Source organism: Protopterus annectens, chromosome 11.part0 (genome assembly GCF_019279795.1).
Source record: "Protopterus annectens isolate FY-2018-M chromosome 11.part0, PAN1.0, whole genome shotgun sequence".
NCBI lineage: Eukaryota > Metazoa > Chordata > Ceratodontiformes > Protopteridae > Protopterus > Protopterus annectens.
This window is the reverse complement of record NC_056745.1, coordinates 1,460,990,827-1,461,010,794: the sequence shown is the minus strand read 5'-3', so window position 1 is coordinate 1,461,010,794 and position 19,968 is coordinate 1,460,990,827. Positions and strand designations below refer to the sequence as shown.

Genomic DNA, 19,968 nt, shown 5'->3' with positions numbered 1-19,968 from the left:
AGCTCAGGGTGTCCCCGTGAAGGGATGTTGAATCTTGTTTTACTCCTCTATTTAAAATGCCAGGTGGTGGAAAAAGTGATTTTACTCTGTTCTACTCAGTGGTTATTGCTGTTATTGTGTCTCACAAAGAAGCAAGATTGATGTGTCCCAGCTAGGGCGAGGAATCTCTGCTGTTTCCCTGGGAAGTAAAACTAGTAGCACTTAAGTGCGGTTTGTTAGTATGCATCTCACCTGTGAGCACTTCTCTGTATGGCGCAGCATGTAGCTGTTGTATATGGACATAGCACTGTTCTCCTTCATCCAAGAAATAGAGGTAGCAGGGAAGTAAGGTATAACTAGCATTTATCTTCAGAATTGCTGAGCTGCATGCATATGCAATAATATGCTTCCATAGATCTCGTGTGCTTTAATTAAAGAAACTTGCGTAGCTCTAATAAAAGATGAATGATTATGCAATACCATCATCACTCGAGGAAGTCGTGTACACAATCTTCTCACTTACGTGCGTTTAGGGGGCTGAGCTTTGGACCGGTAATTGTAAGGCTTTTTAATAACCCGCATTAGAATTGTTTATGTTACAGTGTTTTGGTTTCAGTCTAGTGGGCAGGAAGTTAGAGCCCTAGCCCAAGTCCTGCCCGTGGTCTAATGTGCTGCTTTATTTTACTCCTTTCTTCATGTACAAGGCAAGGTCACCTCACTTACCAAACTGGGGATTTTTGTTACACTGACAGGCAAAAACACAAAGTAGACTTCTTCTCTGTCATGCATCTTGGAAAGACACTGTCATTATTATAACTTACAGCTGTCACTTATGTAGTCAACCCAGAACCTTTTCTTAGCTTTGTATTTGTACCAAGTGAAAAAATCCTAGCTATAGTAGTTTTTCATTAATTTCAAACATTGCTTGGGTAAATTCACTTGCTGTTTTATTTTACAATACATTGGAGTAAAAACTAATTAAAGGTCTGCATCACTATAAGGCCTTAAAAAACCTGAAGTGGCAATGTAACAGCTAACAAATGGCAACGATTTTAAAAGCCACGGGGAGCCATAACACAACCAAGGATTTCATTTATACTGGCAAACACATTATGTTTATAAGGCAGTGCTGAGTCACAGAGTTTTAGTAACTGAACCTTAGGCTGTGACTGGATTACGCTTCTGTAAATACAATGGCATCTGTTATTTTTTTTTCTTTTCCTAACCTCATGCCAGTGATGCTTCTATTATGTCTCCATGTGTATGCAAGCTCTACCCATTGGCTGAAGCAGAGTGGTCATCAGTTTTTCACTTAATGGCACTAATGACCTTCATCTTTTTGTCTGTTATCAGGAGTGTTGACCTTGTTCATGTCCGATTTCATGTACAATGTTTATAAACACCATACAGCTCCGTTTTCTCTCTCTTTGAGCATACAAATGAAAAGAGTTTATTAGAGCGAAATAATACTAGTTGTTCATTACAGTATGTTTTGGCTGATAATTACAACAATGCATGTACCAGGTACATGTTTGCCACAGATACCTTAGGTTATAGCAGTAGATTATTTCTTAATATTGCTATCTTATTTTCAAGCAGAGCAAATTTTGATGTATATCATTAATATGACTTCTTTAAAAAGAATAAAGCAGAATATAATATTGGTTTTGCAGTAAGTGTGATGTCTTTTTTGAGTTAACACATCTGGGATTGCATTTATTGCTTTGTTTTGTGTTAATCACTATGTTGTCTCTGAAGATATCAGCTTGTGAGAAAAAAAAACAGAGGTAAATAAAAGCAGTGGTGCATGTTGCTACTGCTTTTTGCAATTTTGTATTATAGTGACAGAATTGCTGCAGAAGATGTAACCGTGTATGTAATTATGAGTGGTAATCACATCTCGGATGTGTGAAATTTAAAATGTTGGCGAATGATAATATGTTTAATTAGAAATCCTTTTACAGCACATACATTTTAAAGGCAAGTTTAAAATGGAAAACAATTTCAAAATCTGCCTAACAAAATGTATCACTTTTATTTATTGTTGGATATTGAAAACTTTCATTTCTTTTATGGTTATTGTTAGAATCCTCATTTGGCTGTCACAAGTGCCACATGCTAATTGTCTGCATTTTTAAAATGTCCTTCTGATTCATTTAGTATTTATTAATGGTAATACATTCTGATGAGGCATTAGATTATGAAAATACAGAAAATTAGTGTTTCCTAAAGTTTAGCAACACAAGTCTGGTGTAGAGACAAGGATCGTAGCAGGAATCGGTGTCATCTTCAGGATCGTTATGGAGAACAAAAAAACTGGGAGGATAACTGGGGAACTGACTTGGGAGGATCAAAACCAAATAAAAAGCAAGCATTCTAGATAAATATTTCACAGCATAGTTTACCAAAGGGGAAGTATGGGGGGGTAACAGGCTGGCAAGACTGAATGTTGAAAGGGGAAAGGCTGATATATAACAAATAAGAGTGAGAAAAGGGACCAGTGAAGATGAAAAAGGACCGGCTAAGTTACCAGCATTGATAATGAACAGAATTCTTGGAGAGAGGTGGCTATTTGGAACTGGCAGCAAGTAGTTCTGGTGCTGCAAGGATGGAGCATGGAGTAGCCCACAGGAAAGTACAAAGTATGTCTTCCTTCACATGTCACTGTACTATTTGTGTGCAGAAAAGGATAATTGCTTCATTTATTGACCTAGTAAAGAATTGAACAAACTTCATTTTATATCTGTAAAGTACTTCTCCGGTACTTGGTTTAGTTTGTTGTTTGGTTTCAGTTCTGTGCTGCTTGTTGTGAAATAGTTGTGAAACAGTCATGCCATATTACTGTTTCTGTAGATTACATACGTGTGCTCATATTCTGTATCTGTGGAGTACTTCACTTGTATGTTAGTAAGACAACCTTGTTAAGATAATTAAGATTTTCCTCCTTTGGCACTGATACCAACAGGGCAGTGAAATTCTAAAGTTGGACTCTTGGTAAGAAGACCTATATGTCTGTATGTACAGTGCAGTATGGTTATTTAGTCTTTAACATGGCCAGAAGTGTAGTATTTGGACTGGTTACTTAGTCTTTAACATGGCCAGAAGTATAGTATTTGGACTGGGATTACAGAGCCAATGAGTAATGTTTTATCTTGTACTTGGGTCTCAGTGTTGTTCTGATCATCAGTTAATCCCTGTGATGCCTGCTTCACTCTGATTTATAATTCTGGCTTGTATGTCATACCCGTGGGAATCTAGAAGCAGGGCACACATTATATTAGTCTATGAGGAAAACCTGGTTAGTGTCACTGAAACACCATTCTTTGTAACTGCTGGGATTTTTGAATGCTACCACTGTTAATCCACAACCATAGCATTCTGAGCCCAGTATTAATGCACTTATCCACACACTTGTACTGCTTTGCTCGAATGCATGCAGTCATTGGCTGGATACTGCTTCTGAGTTCCTCTGCATATGGAGTGCAGTTTTAGGGTATTCCATAAAGGGTAGTCATTTTATTAGCTGGGTATAGTAATTCTGTCTCTTGAGATGGGTGAAAATCATCAGCCCCTCATTCTGATTCCACTCCAGCTATTCCAGTCACCTAACTGTACAGCACTACCATGCTAAATCTGAAAAATGTCAATGGGGATCTTTACTCTATGCTAGTTAACAAATACAATTACAATAAAGTAAAAGTCCTCCCAGTGTCTCAGCTGCTACTGATACCCAGGTAATCTAAACAACACTTGAGGTTTTACCCCTCTATGCTACAGAGCATGATAACTAATGGATAACTAAAAGGCAGTTAACACACATGATTTATAGGTTAGTACTAGGCTAACTGCCCTTGTGACCCATTGTAAGCCTAGCCAATTATCCCTTGTGAGACTCAAACCCTGCACCTTGTGTTTGTAAAGCAAACACTTTAACCATTAGGCCACCTTCCCAACCAGGATAAATTAATAACACGTTGTCTTTGCCAGCTATTTTAAGCCCAGCCAATTACCCCATGTGAGATCAAACCTTTCACCTTGTGCATATAAGGTGAACACCTTAACCACTATACCAGACTCTCGGATTATTAAAGCTCTGAGCTGTTAATGAGCTATTCAAGGCCAAAGGTTTGATTCCTTCATCCTCCTTTGCTAACTGTGTGACTCTGTGCAAGTCATTTGACCATGAGGTGCTGTTGTGTCACCATTAAAAAGGGACATTCATGTCAGTGGGCTTAGCCAGGTATGAAATGTATTAAATAAATAAATTGAAATAATGCTTTTTTCCCTGGATGCTGCATTTACTATTGAGAAAAGGCCTATGTTTAATTAATGGCATCTCATACTTTGCTTTCAGTGTTGACCTTGTTCATGTCCGATTTCATGTACAATGTTTATAAACACCATACAGCTCCGTTTTCTCTCTCTTTGAGCATACAAATGAAAAGAGTTTATTAGAGCGAAATAATACTAGTTGTTCATTACAGTATGTTCTGGCTGATAATTACAACAATGCATGTACCAGGTACATGTTGTGTAGAATTTTGCCACAGATACCTTAGGTTATAGCAGTAGATTATTTCTTAATATTGCTATCTTATTTTCAAGCAAAGCAAATTTTGATGTATATCATTAATATGACTTCTTTAAAAAGAATAAAGCAGAATATAATATTGGTTTTGCAGTAAGTGTGATGTCTTTTTTGAGTTAACACATCCTGGGATTGCATTATTGCTTTGTTTTGTGTTAATCACTATGTTGTCTCTGAAGATATCAGCTTGTGAGAAAAAAAACAGAGGTAAATAAAAGCAGTGGTGCATGTTGCTACTGCTTTTTGCAATTTTGTATTATAGTGACAGAATTGCTGCAGAAGATGTAACCGTGTATGTAATTACGAGTGGTAATCACATCTCGGATGTGTGAAATTTAAAATGTTGACGAATGATAATATGTTTAATTAGAAATCCTTTTACAGCACATACATTTTAAAGGCAAGTTTAAAATGGAAAGCAATTTCAAAATCTGCCTAACAAAATGTATCACTTTTATTTATTGTTGGATATTGAAAACTTTCATTCCTTTTATGGTTATTGTTAGAATCCTCATTTGGCTGTCACAAGTGCCACATGCTAATTGTCTGCATTTTTAAAATGTTCTTCTGATTCATTTAGTATTTATTAATGGTAATACATTCTGATGAGGCATTAGATTATGAAAATACAGAAAATTAGTGTTTCCTAAAGTTTAGCAACACAAGTCTGGTGTAGAGACAAGGATCGTAGCAGGAATCGGTGTCATCTTCAGGATCGTTATGGAGAACAAAAAACTGGGAGGATAACTGGGGAACTGACTTGGGAGGATCAAAACCAAATAAAAAGCAAGCATTCTAGATAAATATTTCACAGCATAGTTTACCAAAGGGGAAGTATGTGGGGGGTAACAGGCTGGCAAGAGTGAATGTTGAAAGGGGAAAGGCTGATATATAACAAATAAGAGTGAGAAAAGGGACCAGTGAAGATGAAAAAGGACCGGCTAAGTTACCAGCATTGATAATGAACTGAATTCTTGGAGAGAGGTGGCTATTTGGAACTGGCAGCAAGTAGTTCTGGTGCTGCAAGGATGGAGCATGGAGTAGCCCACAAGAAAGTACAAAGTATGTCTGACCTTAGTAATGTCAAAACAATGGAGTATATGGTGAGTGCAAGGCTTACAAAGTTCCTTTAGCAGTGTGTTCTATGTTTTGTTTCAATGTGGATTATTTGGTTGTATAATTGGATAGTAACAGAAGGACAGGAGTAACCATGTGGAGGTGCTGTATCTGTACCTTGGGTGTCATCGTGCTAACCTTATTTGGTTGTATAACTGGATAATCGGGGAAGGACAGGAGTAACCATGTGGAGGTGCTGTATCTGTACCTTGGGTGTCATTGTGCTAACCTTATTTGGTTGTATAACTGGATAATCGGGGAAGGACAGGAGTAACCATGTGGAGGTGCTGTATCTGTACCTTGGGTGTCATCGTGCTAACCTTATTTGGTTGTATAACTGGATAATCGGGGAAGGACAGGAGTAACCATGTGGAGGTGCTGTATCTGTACCTTGGGTGTCATCATGCTAACCTTATTTGGTTGTATAACTGGATAATCGGGGAAGGACAGGAGTAACCATGTGGAGGTGCTGTATCTGTACCTTCGGTGTCATCATGCTAACCTTATTTGGTTGTATAACTGGATAATCGGGGAAGGACAGGAGTAACCATGTGGAGGTGCTGTATCTGTACCTTGGGTGTCATCATGCTAACCTTATTTGGTTGTATAACTGGATAATCGGGGAAGGACAGGAGTAACCATGTGGAGGTGCTGTATCTGTACCTTGGCAAAGTCTTTAGCCTTACTGCTGCACTAAAGGTTTATATAAAGGTGAAGGTAATAGAACAGAGTAAAAAACTCTTCAGATGAATAAACAATTACTTCAAGAACTGAGAAATGAGTATCTTGTTGGGGGTGGCAAATAATGTTCCACAGGGAGTAGTTCTGAATGCAGTCCTATTTAATTCCTTTCTCTGACATCCTATGGTCATGAAAACTGGACCAAATCCACTTGCAAGTAGTACTAAAGAAGGGAGATTGGAGGTGGGAGTTCTATTAGCAGGTGCGAGGAAGAATCTTGGGAGATTGGAGGCTTTGTTTAATGGATAGTAACTTCACATCTGTCTTTCTAGCTGTGCAATTCTGGCTGTATGATGCTGTATATGGGAGACTAAAACCCCAGATAGAAGGCACAATTGGGGCAGCATAACTGAAGATCCCCAAATAGTTGAAAGAGTTTGGGGGTTAACATTCTAGAAAGTTGTATAAAACCTAACCCATCAACAATATTGTGAAAAGGCAACCGTGAAGAAAATTTAAATGCAGTGGCGTATGACTAGGGGACTGATATCCGGGTAGAAGAAGTTAATAATGCCCCTTTATCAGACACCAATAACTCACCACCTGACATATTCTTTGCTCTTATGCTGACCCAATAGTGAGAGAGAAAGTCTGATATGTAGAGACTCAGGAAAAGTGGTTTACATGGTAAGGGGACATGAGGCAATGGTAGTGGGGGTGTATGAGGGGAGAGCATTGCTAAGTTAAAGCTAAGCCATGGAACTGGGGCACTGATGCTACATGTGAGTGTGGTTCCTGAAACATGCAGTGGAATTAAACACAGCAGAAGTCTTTAAACAGGAGAAATTGTTCGTCTTATGCTAGCAGCATCAGTTATGTTATATCATGCTGTATTAATATAACTGCAATAGATAGTTTATTTTAGCAGCTGAATGCATACTTTTTTGTTCTAAAGGCTTTATGCCCTGCTTTTAGCAACTCTGTTTCCTTAAACAAACCAGGTAAAGTCAGTGGAATGAACTATTTCCTTCACATGTCACTGTATTATTTGTGTGCAGAAAAGGATAATTGCTTCATTTATTGACCTAGTAAAGAATTGAACAAACTTCATTTTATATCTGTAAAGTACTTCTCAGGTACTTGGTTTAGTTTGTTGTTTGGTTTCAGTTCTGTGCTGCTTGTTGTGAAATAGTTGTGAAACAGTCATGCCATATTACTGTTTCTGTAGATTACATACGTGTGCTCATATTCTGTATCTGTGGAGTACTTCACTTGTATGTTAGTAAGACAACCTTGTTAAGATAATTAAGATTTCCTCCTTTGGCACTGATACCAACAGGGCAGTGAAATTCTAAAGTTGGACTCTTGGTAAGAAGACATATATGTCTTTATGTACAGTGCAGTATGGTTATTTAGTCTTTAACATGGCCAGAAGTATAGTATTTGGACTGGTTACTTAGTCTTTAACATGGCCAGAAGTGTAGTATTTGGACTGGGATTACAGAGCCAATGAGTAATGTTTTATCTTGTATTTGGGTCTCAGTGTTGTTCTGATCATCAATTAATCCCTGTGATGCCTGCTTCACTCTGATTTATAATTCTGGCTTGCATGTCATACCCGTGGGAATCTAGAAGCAGGGCACACATTTTATTAGTCTATGAGGAAAACCTGGTTAGTGTCACTGAAACACCATTCTTTGTAACTGCTGGGATTTTTGAATGCTACCACTGTTAACCCACAACCATAGCATTCTGAGCCCAGTATTAATGCACTTAACCACACACTTGTACTGCTTTGCTGGAATGCATGCAGTCATTGACTGGGTACTGCTTCTGAGTTCCTCTGCATATGGAGTGCAGTTTTAGGGTATTCCATAAAGGGTAATCATTTTATTAGCTGGGTATAGTAATTCTGTCCCTTGAGATGGGTGAAAATCATCAGCCCCTCATACTGATTCCACTCCAGCTATTCCAGTCACCTAACTGTACAGCACTCTCATGCTAAATCTGAAAAATGTCAATGGGGATCTTTACTCTATGCTAGTTAACAAATACAATTACAATAAAGTAAAAGTCCTCCCAGTGTCTCAGCTGCTACTGATACCCAGGTAATCTAAACAACACTTGAGGTTTTACCTCTCTATGCTACAGAGCATGATAACTAATGGATAACTAAAAGGCAGTTAACACACATGATTTATAGGTTAGTACTAGGCTTAACTGCCCTTGTGACCCATTGTAAGCCTAGCCAATTATCCCTTGTGAGACTCAAACCCTGCACCTTGTGTTTGTAAAGCAAACACCTTAACCATTAGGCCACCTTCCCAACCAGGATAAATCAGTAACACGTTGTCTTTGCCAGCTATTTTAAGCCCAGCCAATTACCCCATGTGAGATCAAACCTTTCACCTTGTGCATGTAAGGTGAACACCTTAACCACTATACCAGACTCTCGGATTATTAAAGCTCTGAGCTGTTAATGAGCTATTCAAGGCCAAGGGTTTGATTCCTTCATCCTCCTTTGCTAACTGTGTGACTCTGTGCAAGTCATTTGACCATGAGGTGCTGTTGTGTCACCATTAAAAAGGGACATTCATGTCAGTGGGCTTAGCCAGGTATGAAATGTATTAAATAAATAAATTGAAATAATGCTTTTTTCCCTGGATGCTGCATTTACTATTGAGAAAAGGCCTATGTTTAATTAAATGTTTTTGCATCTCTTTTAATAGAGCTATTGCTTTCAGTGTTTTTATACCACCTGTATAATTTCATGATATGTCAGCAGCCAGAATTTCCAATTTCAAGCAGCATGTGTTATAGCATTGTGTGCAACACGTGTTTTTTATGTGCCGGAGATGTTGGGTACGCAGGTTAACTGGGTGGAGTGTGACACACTTCTTTTTTATTGAATCCTCTCTTAGGTGAATGCTGCTGAAGACTCCCACAAAATGCTTAAGGCAATTTCAGCTGTTCTATATTTGAAGAACAAACTACAGTTTCAATGTAGATTTTTTTGTTTAATTACAGTTTATTGCATATGTAATATTTCTGTACCACTACAATAACCAGATGGACATACAGACATTTTATCTTGTACTTTCAATTATTGATTAATTAATGATAAAAACAGTATTATATTTATATTTTGAATAAAACTGTCTTCATAAGGTTGATTTTTATTTTTTGTGTAAATATTTCAACAGAAAATAAATGCTTTATTTTTACTTGTTTAATTTCTAAATGGTTTACAGAGTTCTGATGGGGCCATGTTTGCCTGTTTTATGGTTCTGACGAAAATTTTTTTCATCAGATTTTAATGTTAAATGAAGTTAGATATTTCAGTTTTGAATCCTTCACATAAATTGCATCCAACATGTTGCACAATAATGTAATGTTAACCATCAAGGTAAAAAAAAAAAGTCAGCAGTTTCTACCATATACAGATTAATATTACTCGAAGTAAACTTACTCGAAGCTCTGTCCTGAGTTTTTAGTGAGTTTCATGTGTGCGTGTTCATGTGAGATGAGGGAACAACTGTGTTTTGTGTGTGTGTGTGTGTGTGTGTGTGTGTGTGTATACATGCTAGTGCGAGCATACAACCCATTTACTGCACAAGGCTTTCTGTGTGTGCATGACAGCCAACCTGCATAAATTAGTTGGTTGTGGTGAAAGTTGTTGTTTGCTAGCAAGTAGAAAGTAAAAGAAATGATTGCAGTAGTTTTGTGTAGAATTGTAACATATTTGCTTTCATTTGGCAAGTAAAAAAAATGACTAGTTGTAGTCCATTTTCAGTGGTGACCTATGGAGAAAAGCTCCACATAAGACACTTTACACAGATGTCAGTTGACAGAAATAGCCCATCATAATGCATCCCCTGTTGGCACAATTCGCATTACTTTGTAGAATGTAACACATACTAGTTTAACTGAGAAGATTTATGACTTTGTTGGCCAACAAGGAATACTTTTAAGTAGATAGATCAGCTCGGTGATACCTTATTGCTTTTTGCACAAGAAAATATTTTACGTATTCATATTTAACAAGAAATAGTCTTTGTAGTACCTGTAACGTAGGTTATGATAGCTAGTGTGGAATGTTTAAAGGAGGTGTATGGCTGTGACAGAAAGTGATAGGATGATGAATCGGTGAAGGGGTAGAACTAGGGGGTAAAGGTGGAATAGAAAGTGATGGGATAGTGAAGTCATAAAAGAATAGAATGTTCAGGAAGAAGTTAAATACAAAGGGATGGATATTAATGAATCAGATGATCTAGTAGGGAGTAGTGAGGGTAGAGCAGAAGTGAGTACAAGATGCATTTAAAGAGTTGTACACAGGAAGGAATGAGGATTTGATATCTGGAGTAATAAGAAATGTAGGGCAGGCTAGACTTAGAATTTAGGATGGAAGTGTGCTGTACAAGTTCATATGTGGTACCCACTATACAGCTACCCATGTTTTGGTTAGTAAAAGGGTAACTTTTGAATGCTTTTAAATGCTGATAATCTTGGAAACACAAAGTGATGTTTTCATCTTGAAAACCAATTAACATTTGCATTGAGGTGTCTACTAACCAGTAACTGGATAGCGTTTCAGAAAGTTTTTGTTAGCTTTGAAATTATAGCTGTCATGTTACATTTCCCCAAGAACTGAATACCGAGACCTACTGTCTGTTGTATAATTTGCCTTGAAGTACTCCAAGATGGTGTAGATTTCGGCGACTCTGTGGAACAATAAGATAGTTTTAAGCTGGAGGAAATATGCTAAAAATAACCAAAATGGCTTCCCGACACTACTGTAAGATCTAAAATTGTATTTTATGAAATGTAAACTGTACTAAGAAAAAAAAAGTGATTTGAAAGTAGCAGGTGCATTACTGAGACATTTTTGGCAAGGGAGATTAATGTCATCCACACAATCCCATCATGCCTCTCAACTGTTCCTGGTTTTACATTATGTTTATGGTCTGTTCCTTGTAAAATTTGTTTTTCGTTGAAAGTTAAAATGAACCAAAAAATCAGAAAACGGAACTGCTGGCTGTATATTTGTTCTGTGAAGTTTAAGAAATTCCTTGGTAGAAGAAGTTCCTTTTGTGGACTTTTGTGATTTTCAACAGCCAGCAGTTCCGTTTTCTGAAAATTTGTTTTCAGGCAAGTCATTGAGGGTTGCAGTTACTAAATCAAGACAGCTACTGAAGGACTTTATAACTTGTTTATTCTAGCATCTTTCTAAGCATACAAGAGAAATATTTAAAATGTGCTCTTATGTTTGAGGCATTGCTCCCCCTTTCTTTTTTTCTTTGTCCATGAGTCATAAGCTAAGAGGTTGAGAAGTATGCCCTCACAGTTTGGGTGGCTCTGCTCAACTCTCCTGCTATTGCTGTGTACTAATTCTGAGATCACTGTACCTTAGTAAAGTGACTAGTTGGTGGGGTGTCTGAGTTCATATCTATACCCCTTTTATTTGTAGTACCACTGTTCTAAGGCCCATTCTCACTTTTCTCAGAATTGTAGCAGACATTCTTACAAGCTACGCAGAATAAAATCAGGATTGCACCACATATAATATCCTAGTTTTATAGCTTCAAAAATGAGTGCATTACACTAATGTATTCAGTTAATGTATAAACCATGGTTTGAGTCTTTGCTTCACTGCAGTATGAAGGCTGGTGAAGCTGGCAGCAACCAAGTGTCACCTGTCTTTTTTATCCATCCATCTTGATGCTTCAAAGATTGCTTAATTTTAATTACTTTTTAAATAATACAGTTTCATATTTTGTTGAGAGATGGTTCAAATGTAGCTGCCTTGTAACCTGTCTGGGTGATTTGTCTGAGAACTGGAAGCTGTCGATCCAGGGAAGATTGAAAAGATGAGATGGGGTGTATTTGTACACCCCACAGGGGATGAATCCCTCTGATTTTGTAGTAGCTCTGAGTTTCAGGGGAAAATATCACAGTGATGAGACTAAAGTTTGAGTTACTGCCAGCAAACCAAGAATGTACAGTTTATTCCTGAATTAAAAACATTTGGGTTTATAATACCATGACTGGAATGGATCCCATTCCTAAGTCAAAGTATGATTAAAGTTTATTAAATTAGTATTGTTTCAATCTTTGATGTCAACCAAAAGTGCTCGTCAAGCACCCACAATGTGTCCAGAATTGGGTACTTCTGCAGTTTATATGGAGTTATGTGGATAGGTAGCATATTTAAATACAACTGTAAATTCTTTTTTATTAGACCAGTTGTTCCTCCTACTGTTGCATTGTCTGGGTATTTCTACCTGTGTAACCTAGCGTTTTATGATTTTGTCTATCTGTCTCTCTGTACATAAGACACTGTAATAACTGGGTGTAGCAATTTCAATGATCAATGTTCCTTGTCTTTTTTCATGGATACTATATATCTGTTTTCTTGTGTTGATTTTCTTTTAACTGTTGGTTGTGGGATGTTCCCATGTGATGTAAACGTCTTCATTTTGTACGATGCTTTTAGGTTCGTGTTTCCGTTGCTATAATCTACAGTAGAGTAGTGTTTGTGCAATACTCTCGCCACATTATTGTACCCTTCAATTTACAGGCCTTCTGCCATGACTGTAAGGCACTCTGCAACAAGATGTGTGACTACTTCCAGTTCTTTTTTTATAGAACCTACATTTGTCTGTTTTTCCCATATGTTCAGTTCACTTTGTAAACAAACATGTACATAGTTTACTATCCTGGGCTGCCATTATTAATATTACATCTTTTGGTTTCAGTTCACCTGTCCTTACCCATTCCTTTGTCAAATCTTAATCAACACGAGGTTGTTCCAGGAGATCTCTATACTTGCCTAATATTTATGCCATTTTCACATTTCTTGCCTTCTCATCTAGCCCTCTTCCTTATGTTCATTCTTTTGCTTTTTGGCACATTCAGTTGCAGTCTGATTTTTGTCTACTTCTGGTTTGATTTCCATTTCTGCTTGACACAACTATGTTTCTGCTAAACTAAGCAGGGAAGTCCTCTTAGATGGCTTCTTCTTATGCTTTAAAACTCACATTATTTTTGGATCTGATAAGGTCACTAGATGTGTATGAAGTCCCATGACTGCAGACCTGTGCATGTAATAAATTTTGAGGAGACCCATACCTCCTTCAGAATGAGGAATATATTATCTTGTTATACATTGCGTTTGATAAACAATTTGATAACAGTGAAGTTATCTTCTTGTTTTCCCATCCAACTGATCCAATACCTTTTAGGGCCAGTCAGTCACTCCAAAACTATAAGTTAGGACAGGAAGAGCAAATTGGTATATAACTTGGACTTCATTCTTTGACAAGGCCATTTTCAATATTAGTTTTAATCTTCTGAAGTATTCCTTACTGAGTTTAATTTGCATCTGCTCATCAGTTCCTGAATGCATATAAACACACTCTCCTGCTCAAGTTCTTTTATATCTAATTTCTGTCCCAGACTGATATTTTCTTGGAACTGCAACTTTCCTGCTTTAAACATTGCTTTAACACCGGTATCAAAACTAAATGACATTGTTGTATCATACAAGAAAGTTTTAGCCACTTGAAGTTGTTCTTTCAAATCCTTATCTGGTGAACTATGCAGTTTCAGGTAATCCACGAATGCAGTTTTAGGTCATCCATCACGAAAAAAAAAAAAAGAGAGAGAAAGAGAAGTCTTTAAACAAGATTGTTTTCTGCAAGCCAAATTGTGACCATAGCTTTATCTGGTAAGTAAACAGCTTAATGGGTTATGGGCAAGACAAAAGAGCAGCAGTGACGGAAAATCACTCTCAAATATCCCCCTCAATTTTATCCCTGGGATAGTAATTTGCCCTTTGTCATGGCTTAACTGCAAAGTGGTTTGTCATTGTTTTCATAGTTACTGTAATGTACTGATCAATGTACGATATAGAATATATCTTGTACGTCTGTAAACACATAATTGTGGGATGCTGTCAGATGTCTTTTTATAATCTATCCATGACATATTTAGAGTTTTCCCCTTTTTACAATTCTCTGTTATGGCTTTACTTACCAGTGCATGATCATTTGATCCATATGACTTTAAGTATTATCTTTTTGTTCTATTGCCAAGACTGAGTTTTTTTTCTGAATGACTATAAACTCTGTCTTCATCAATTCCAATATATAGTTTGCACTTTGCTGGAAGGTAAGCTATTGGTCTACAGTTTTTAGGATGGCTTACAGGCTCACTGTTAAGGAGGTGTATCACTTTTCCTGTTGCTAGCCAGTGTGGTGTCTATTTGGGATGCAGATAATAGTAATCCTTACTCCATTCTAAAGCTTTGTGTAAAGATGTAATACTTTTAGCCAGAAGTTAGGTACTGCATCTGGGCCTGGGGTTTTCCATTTAGGAGTTTTTCTTAATTTTGTCTATATTTTTCTGGCCATTACGTCATCCCATTTCATATCCTCTACATTTAAAATCATTACTGTGTCTTTTAAAATTTTCTATCCATTCAACATCTTTATGTTCCACAGGGCCTTCATAAATATTTTCCAAAATGTGTTATTTCTTCTCTTTTTAGTGGTGATTCTGTTCCTTTTGCTTTGTTTCACATTTTTCTGTAAAACCTTTTGGGGTTATCAACAAATTGCTTACTTTGTACTTTTTCCTTTATATTTACCAGCATACCTTCAAAGTTTTTCTGTCTGTGTCATTTATCTTCAGTCCATTATTTACAATAATGTATGATAAACCTGGTCTGTTTTGATACCATATTTTACCATGTCCATCTATCTAAGTATTTTTGTTCTGTTCCCTCTTCTGTAGTCGTCTCATGGTGACGCTGCATGTCTTAATTACTTTATAGTTTTCTCCATTCAGTGCTTCCATGGTGGTACTTTATGTCTTCCCATCCTCCCTTATTGCTCTGTGTTTTTATGGTCAGACTTTATCTGTTATTAATTTAGCAGCACAGTAATATGTCTGTTATATCACATAGATTTCTCTCAATCATCTTGATTACGGTGTTCATCTGTTTATTCCAATTTAATTTCTCCAAATATTTTGGGTTTCCAATACCATGATGGGAATGGGCCCCATTCCTAAGTCACAGCATAATTGAAGTTCATGAAATTTAGTGTTGGTTCAGTCATAGATTTTAGCCAGAAGTGCTTTTTGCGGCACCCAATGTTCCTAGACCGACTCCTTTTGCAATTCGTATGGTGTTACATGTATTGGTAGCATATCTAAATATGACTGTAGGTTCGTAGCCCCATTACTCCTACTACTGTTGGAACTGTTTGGGTATCTTTCTTTCACATTGCTCTCATTTCTGCCTGCAAGTACTGATATTATGACTGTCTCTCTGTACATGAGACACTGTAATCAATAGGGGTACCAGTTTCAATGATCAATGCTACCTTTGTCTTTTTTCATGGACTACTGTTTTTTTTTTTTTTCAATACCTATATTTTGAATTGCTGGTAATGGGTGATCCCATGTTATGTACTACTAATGCTTTATGATTCATGTTTCCAGCGCTTTTCAGCTACTTATATGTTGTAGTGTTTTTACAACCTCCAATGCAGTAGTCTTGTCATATTAATGTGCCTTTCAGTGTACAGGTTCTCTGCCGCGAGTGTGTCACACTCAGCAGCAACATGCAGCTGTTTCCAATTCATTTATAGAACCTACATTTTTTTCTCCCAGATATTCAATGGACTTTGTACACATTGTTTTACATGGTCCACTGACCTGTGCCTTTAACTTTTCATCCTTAGGTTTCGACTTTACCATTTCTATGTCAAATCCTAATCAACACGAGGTTGTTCCAGGAGATTTCTATACTTACCACTGTATTTGTGACTTTTCCATATTTCTTTCCTTCTCATCCGATTCTTCTGCTTGTATTTCTTCTTTTATTTTTTTGGCACATTCAGTTTGTCTAATTTTTGTCAATTTCTGGTTTGATTTCCATTCCCACTTGCCACCTGAATGCTTTTGCTGAACTAAGCAGAGTGGTCATCTTAGACTCCCTCTCCTCATGTTGTACAACTGTCACTATTTTTGATCTGATCATGTCAGCAGATACGTATACAGTCTCATGACTACAGATCTATATGTGCAATCAATTTTATGGAGGCCCATACCTCCTTCTGGGTGTGGAATATATAATCTTAGTATACACTGATTTGTATTTATCATTTGATAAGTGTGAAGCATTTTTCTTATTTTTCTGTCCAACTGATCCAGTACCTTTTGGGGCCAGTCAGTCACACCAAAACTGTAAGTTAAAGCCTGAACAGCAATTCGGTTTATAGCTTAGACTTTATTCTTAGATGTCAAGACTATTTTTAATTATTATTTTAGTCAGTCTTTTGAAGTTTTCCTTACTGAGTTTTATTCACAATTTTTTCATGTTTTATTGCTGATCCTTAACAATTCCCCTGTATTTGTACATTCCTGCTCAAGTTCCTTTAAATCATATTCCTACTCTCGTTTAATATTTTCTTGGTAGTGCAACTATTCCTTTTTAATTTTTCCAAATCTTTTGGGTTTCTAATACCATGACGGGAATGGACCCCATTCCTAAGTCAAAGTACGATTAAAGTTCATGAAATTAGTATTGTTTCACTCTTGTCAGCCAAAAGTGCTCTTCGCAGCACTTGCAATGTGGCCAGTAATGAGTTCTCCTTCAATTTTTACGGAGTGACATGTATTGGCAGCATATCTAAATATCATTGTAGACCATTTTTTTTTTTTTTTTTATAAGACCCGTTGCTCCTACTACTATTGGAACAATCTTGGTATCTTTCCACATTGCTGGCAAATCCTGATATTTTTATGAGTTTGTGTCTCTCTCTACACAGGACACTGTAGTCACTGGGTATGGCAATTTCTGTAGTCACTGGGTATGGCAATTTCAGTGATCAATGCTACTTTTGTCTTCTTTTCTTGGACCACTGTATCTGGTTTTCTAGCGTCTATCTTTTCAGCTGTTGGTAATGGATGATCTCATGTGATGTAGACTTCATCATTTTCTATGATGCTTTGTGGCTCATGTTTCTACCGTTTTTCAGCTACATCAGTACCATAATGTTTGCACAATCCCCAGTGCAGCAGTCTTGCCACATTATTATGCCTTTCAGTATACAGTCCTTCTGCCATTAGTATGTCGCAACCTGCAACGAGGTGTGCAGTTGTTTCCAATTCTGTTTTGCAAAACCTACATTTGTCTTTCTCCGGCATGTTCAATGGACTTTGTAAACCAACACGTACGTAGCCCACTATTTTGTGCTGCGAATATTAACCTTTCATCTTTTGGTTTGAAATCACCTCTCCTTAACCTTTCCTGCATTTGTTCCTGATCAATATGAGGTTCTTACAGAAGGTTTCTATACTTACAGCTATATTTATGCATTTTCCATACTTCTTGCCTTCACATCTGGTCCTTCACCTTATATTCTTTCTTTTGTTTTTTGGCACATTCAGTTGCTGCCTGTTTTTTTTATCTACTTCTGGTTTGATTTCCGTTCCTGCTTGACACCAATATGCTTCTGATAGATTGAGAGAAGTCACCTTAGACTTATTCTCGTGTTTCAAAACTTTCACTACATTTCGGTCTTGTGAGGTCAGCAGATATATGTAGAGTCCCACAATTGTAGATCTATACATGTAATCAATTTCAAGGAGGCCCATCCCTCCTTCACAACGGGGAATATATAATCTTGGTATACACTGATTTTTATAAATCATCTGATGAGCATGAAGCATTCTCCTTGTTTTCCTATCTAATCTATCCAACATGTTTTGGGGCTAGTCAATCACTCCAAAACTGTAAGTTAGGACATGAAGAGGAACTTGGTTTATAGCTTGGGTTTTTTCCTAGATGTCAGTGCTGTTTTCAGGATTAATTTAAGTCTTCTGAAATATTATTTACTACGTTTTTATTCACATTTGTTTGTGTTTTATTGTTGATCCATCATCAGTTCCCAAATATTTATACACTCCTCCTTAATCAAGTTCTTTTATATCACATTCTTATCACAAACGGATGTTTTCCTGCTTTAAAGGTTGCTTTTGCACATTTATCAAGACCAAGTGACATCCTTATAACATCTGAAAAAGTTTTGACAACTTGCAGTTGTGCTTTCATTTCCTCATCTGATGAGCCATACAGTTTTAAATAATTGACAAAGAGAAGATGAGAAGTCTTTACACTTTGTTGTTTACTAGGAGCCAAATTATAGCCATGGCCTAAGCTGTTAAGTAGACAGCTTAATGGCATTAGGGCAAGGAAGAATAGCAACGGTGACACAGTCACCCTGGAATATCCCAATATTTATCCCTTTATCATGGCTTAATTGCAAAGTGGTTTGCCACTGTTTCATAGTCACTGTAGTGCAGTTGATTAGTGTACGGTATATCTTATACACTTTTAGGTACTCTTTTATCCATGAATGTGGAATACTGTCAAATGCTTTTTTGTAGTCAATCCATGCCATACTTAGATTCTTCCCCTTTTTACAGTTCTCCACTGTGACTTTATTTAACAACAAATGATCCTTTGTTCCATATGATTTTCTTTTATTGCCCTTTTGTTCCACTACCATAGTTACCAATTTGGTCTTCTTAATGACACGAGACAGTATTCAGAAAGAGCAGTCACCAGCCATTGTCTAATCATGGATTGTTACCACTGGAGGCAGCCCTGTCTGATTCAGATTCATGCCCTCCGCTATGATCATGCAGAGTCTGTAGGATTACTGTGTTAGGCCGTATTCTCCATTGAGCTACATGCTAATTAGGCATTCAGGGAACAACATTTACTAATTAGCCATCTACTCCTGGGAATGCCTGCAGGAAGGCATTTACACAGCTGTGCAAAAATTGCCTGGTTGTGAAAGTTAGCTGGTCCAGTGAGTTATTTAATTCAGCCAAACATATGTACCCCCCCCAAAAAAAAGGCTTTACCACTGTTCCTCCTGTATAGGGAGTAGGATAGCAGAGCTTTTGCTCCCTGTGTTAACACTAGGCACCACACAGTATTTAAATATTACCCCATGTCACTTCAATAAAAAGAAAATGAGAGAAGGTTCAAACTGTCTAGCTTTGTAAAAGAAAGCAGCTTCTTAACTATGCAGAGCTTTAGACCTCTGCACCAAATGAAGACTTTGTGTAGTGCTTGTTCTTTTATCCTGATGTATAAAAAGTATAAACTTTAATGTCTGGTAATATTGACTTTCTGTAACAGTTCATGAGTTACCATGATTAGGATGGGCATATGACAGGCACAATCTGAAGCATTCCGTAAGATCAGTGGCAGTTGTGAGGGATAGGATGTGTTCCTGTGGGGGGGGCTGATATTGCATTACAACCAAGTTGAAAACATCCATACAAAACTTAGAAATACTCTAAATACTAATGACTGTATGGCCACACAGTGGTGTCCGCACCATAGTATGGCCACACAGTGGTGCCCGCACCATCATTGGTACCCATTTGATATTACTGTCATACAGTGGTGCCCGCACCACAGTATGGCCACACAGTGGCGCCCGCACCACAGTGTGGCCACACAGTGGCGCCCGCACCACAGTGTGGCCACACAGTGGCGCCCGCACCACAGTGTGGCCACA

At 37.4% G+C, this 19,968-nt stretch overlaps 1 protein-coding gene and 1 long non-coding RNA gene across 2 annotated transcripts in view; one reads left to right on the top strand and one right to left on the bottom strand.

The window, feature by feature from the left end:
* LOC122815904 overlaps nucleotides 1-764 on the bottom strand; it is a 629,944-nt gene extending 629,180 nt beyond the window's left edge. The window contains exon 1 of the long non-coding RNA XR_006367012.1: nucleotides 232-764. This is a non-coding gene — a long non-coding RNA (uncharacterized LOC122815904). The remainder of the gene's footprint in view (nucleotides 1-231) is intronic.
* CADPS2 (calcium dependent secretion activator 2) overlaps nucleotides 1-19,968 on the top strand; it is a 5,163,308-nt gene that overhangs the window by 685 nt on the left and 5,142,655 nt on the right. The gene's annotated exons all lie outside the window — the stretch shown is intronic.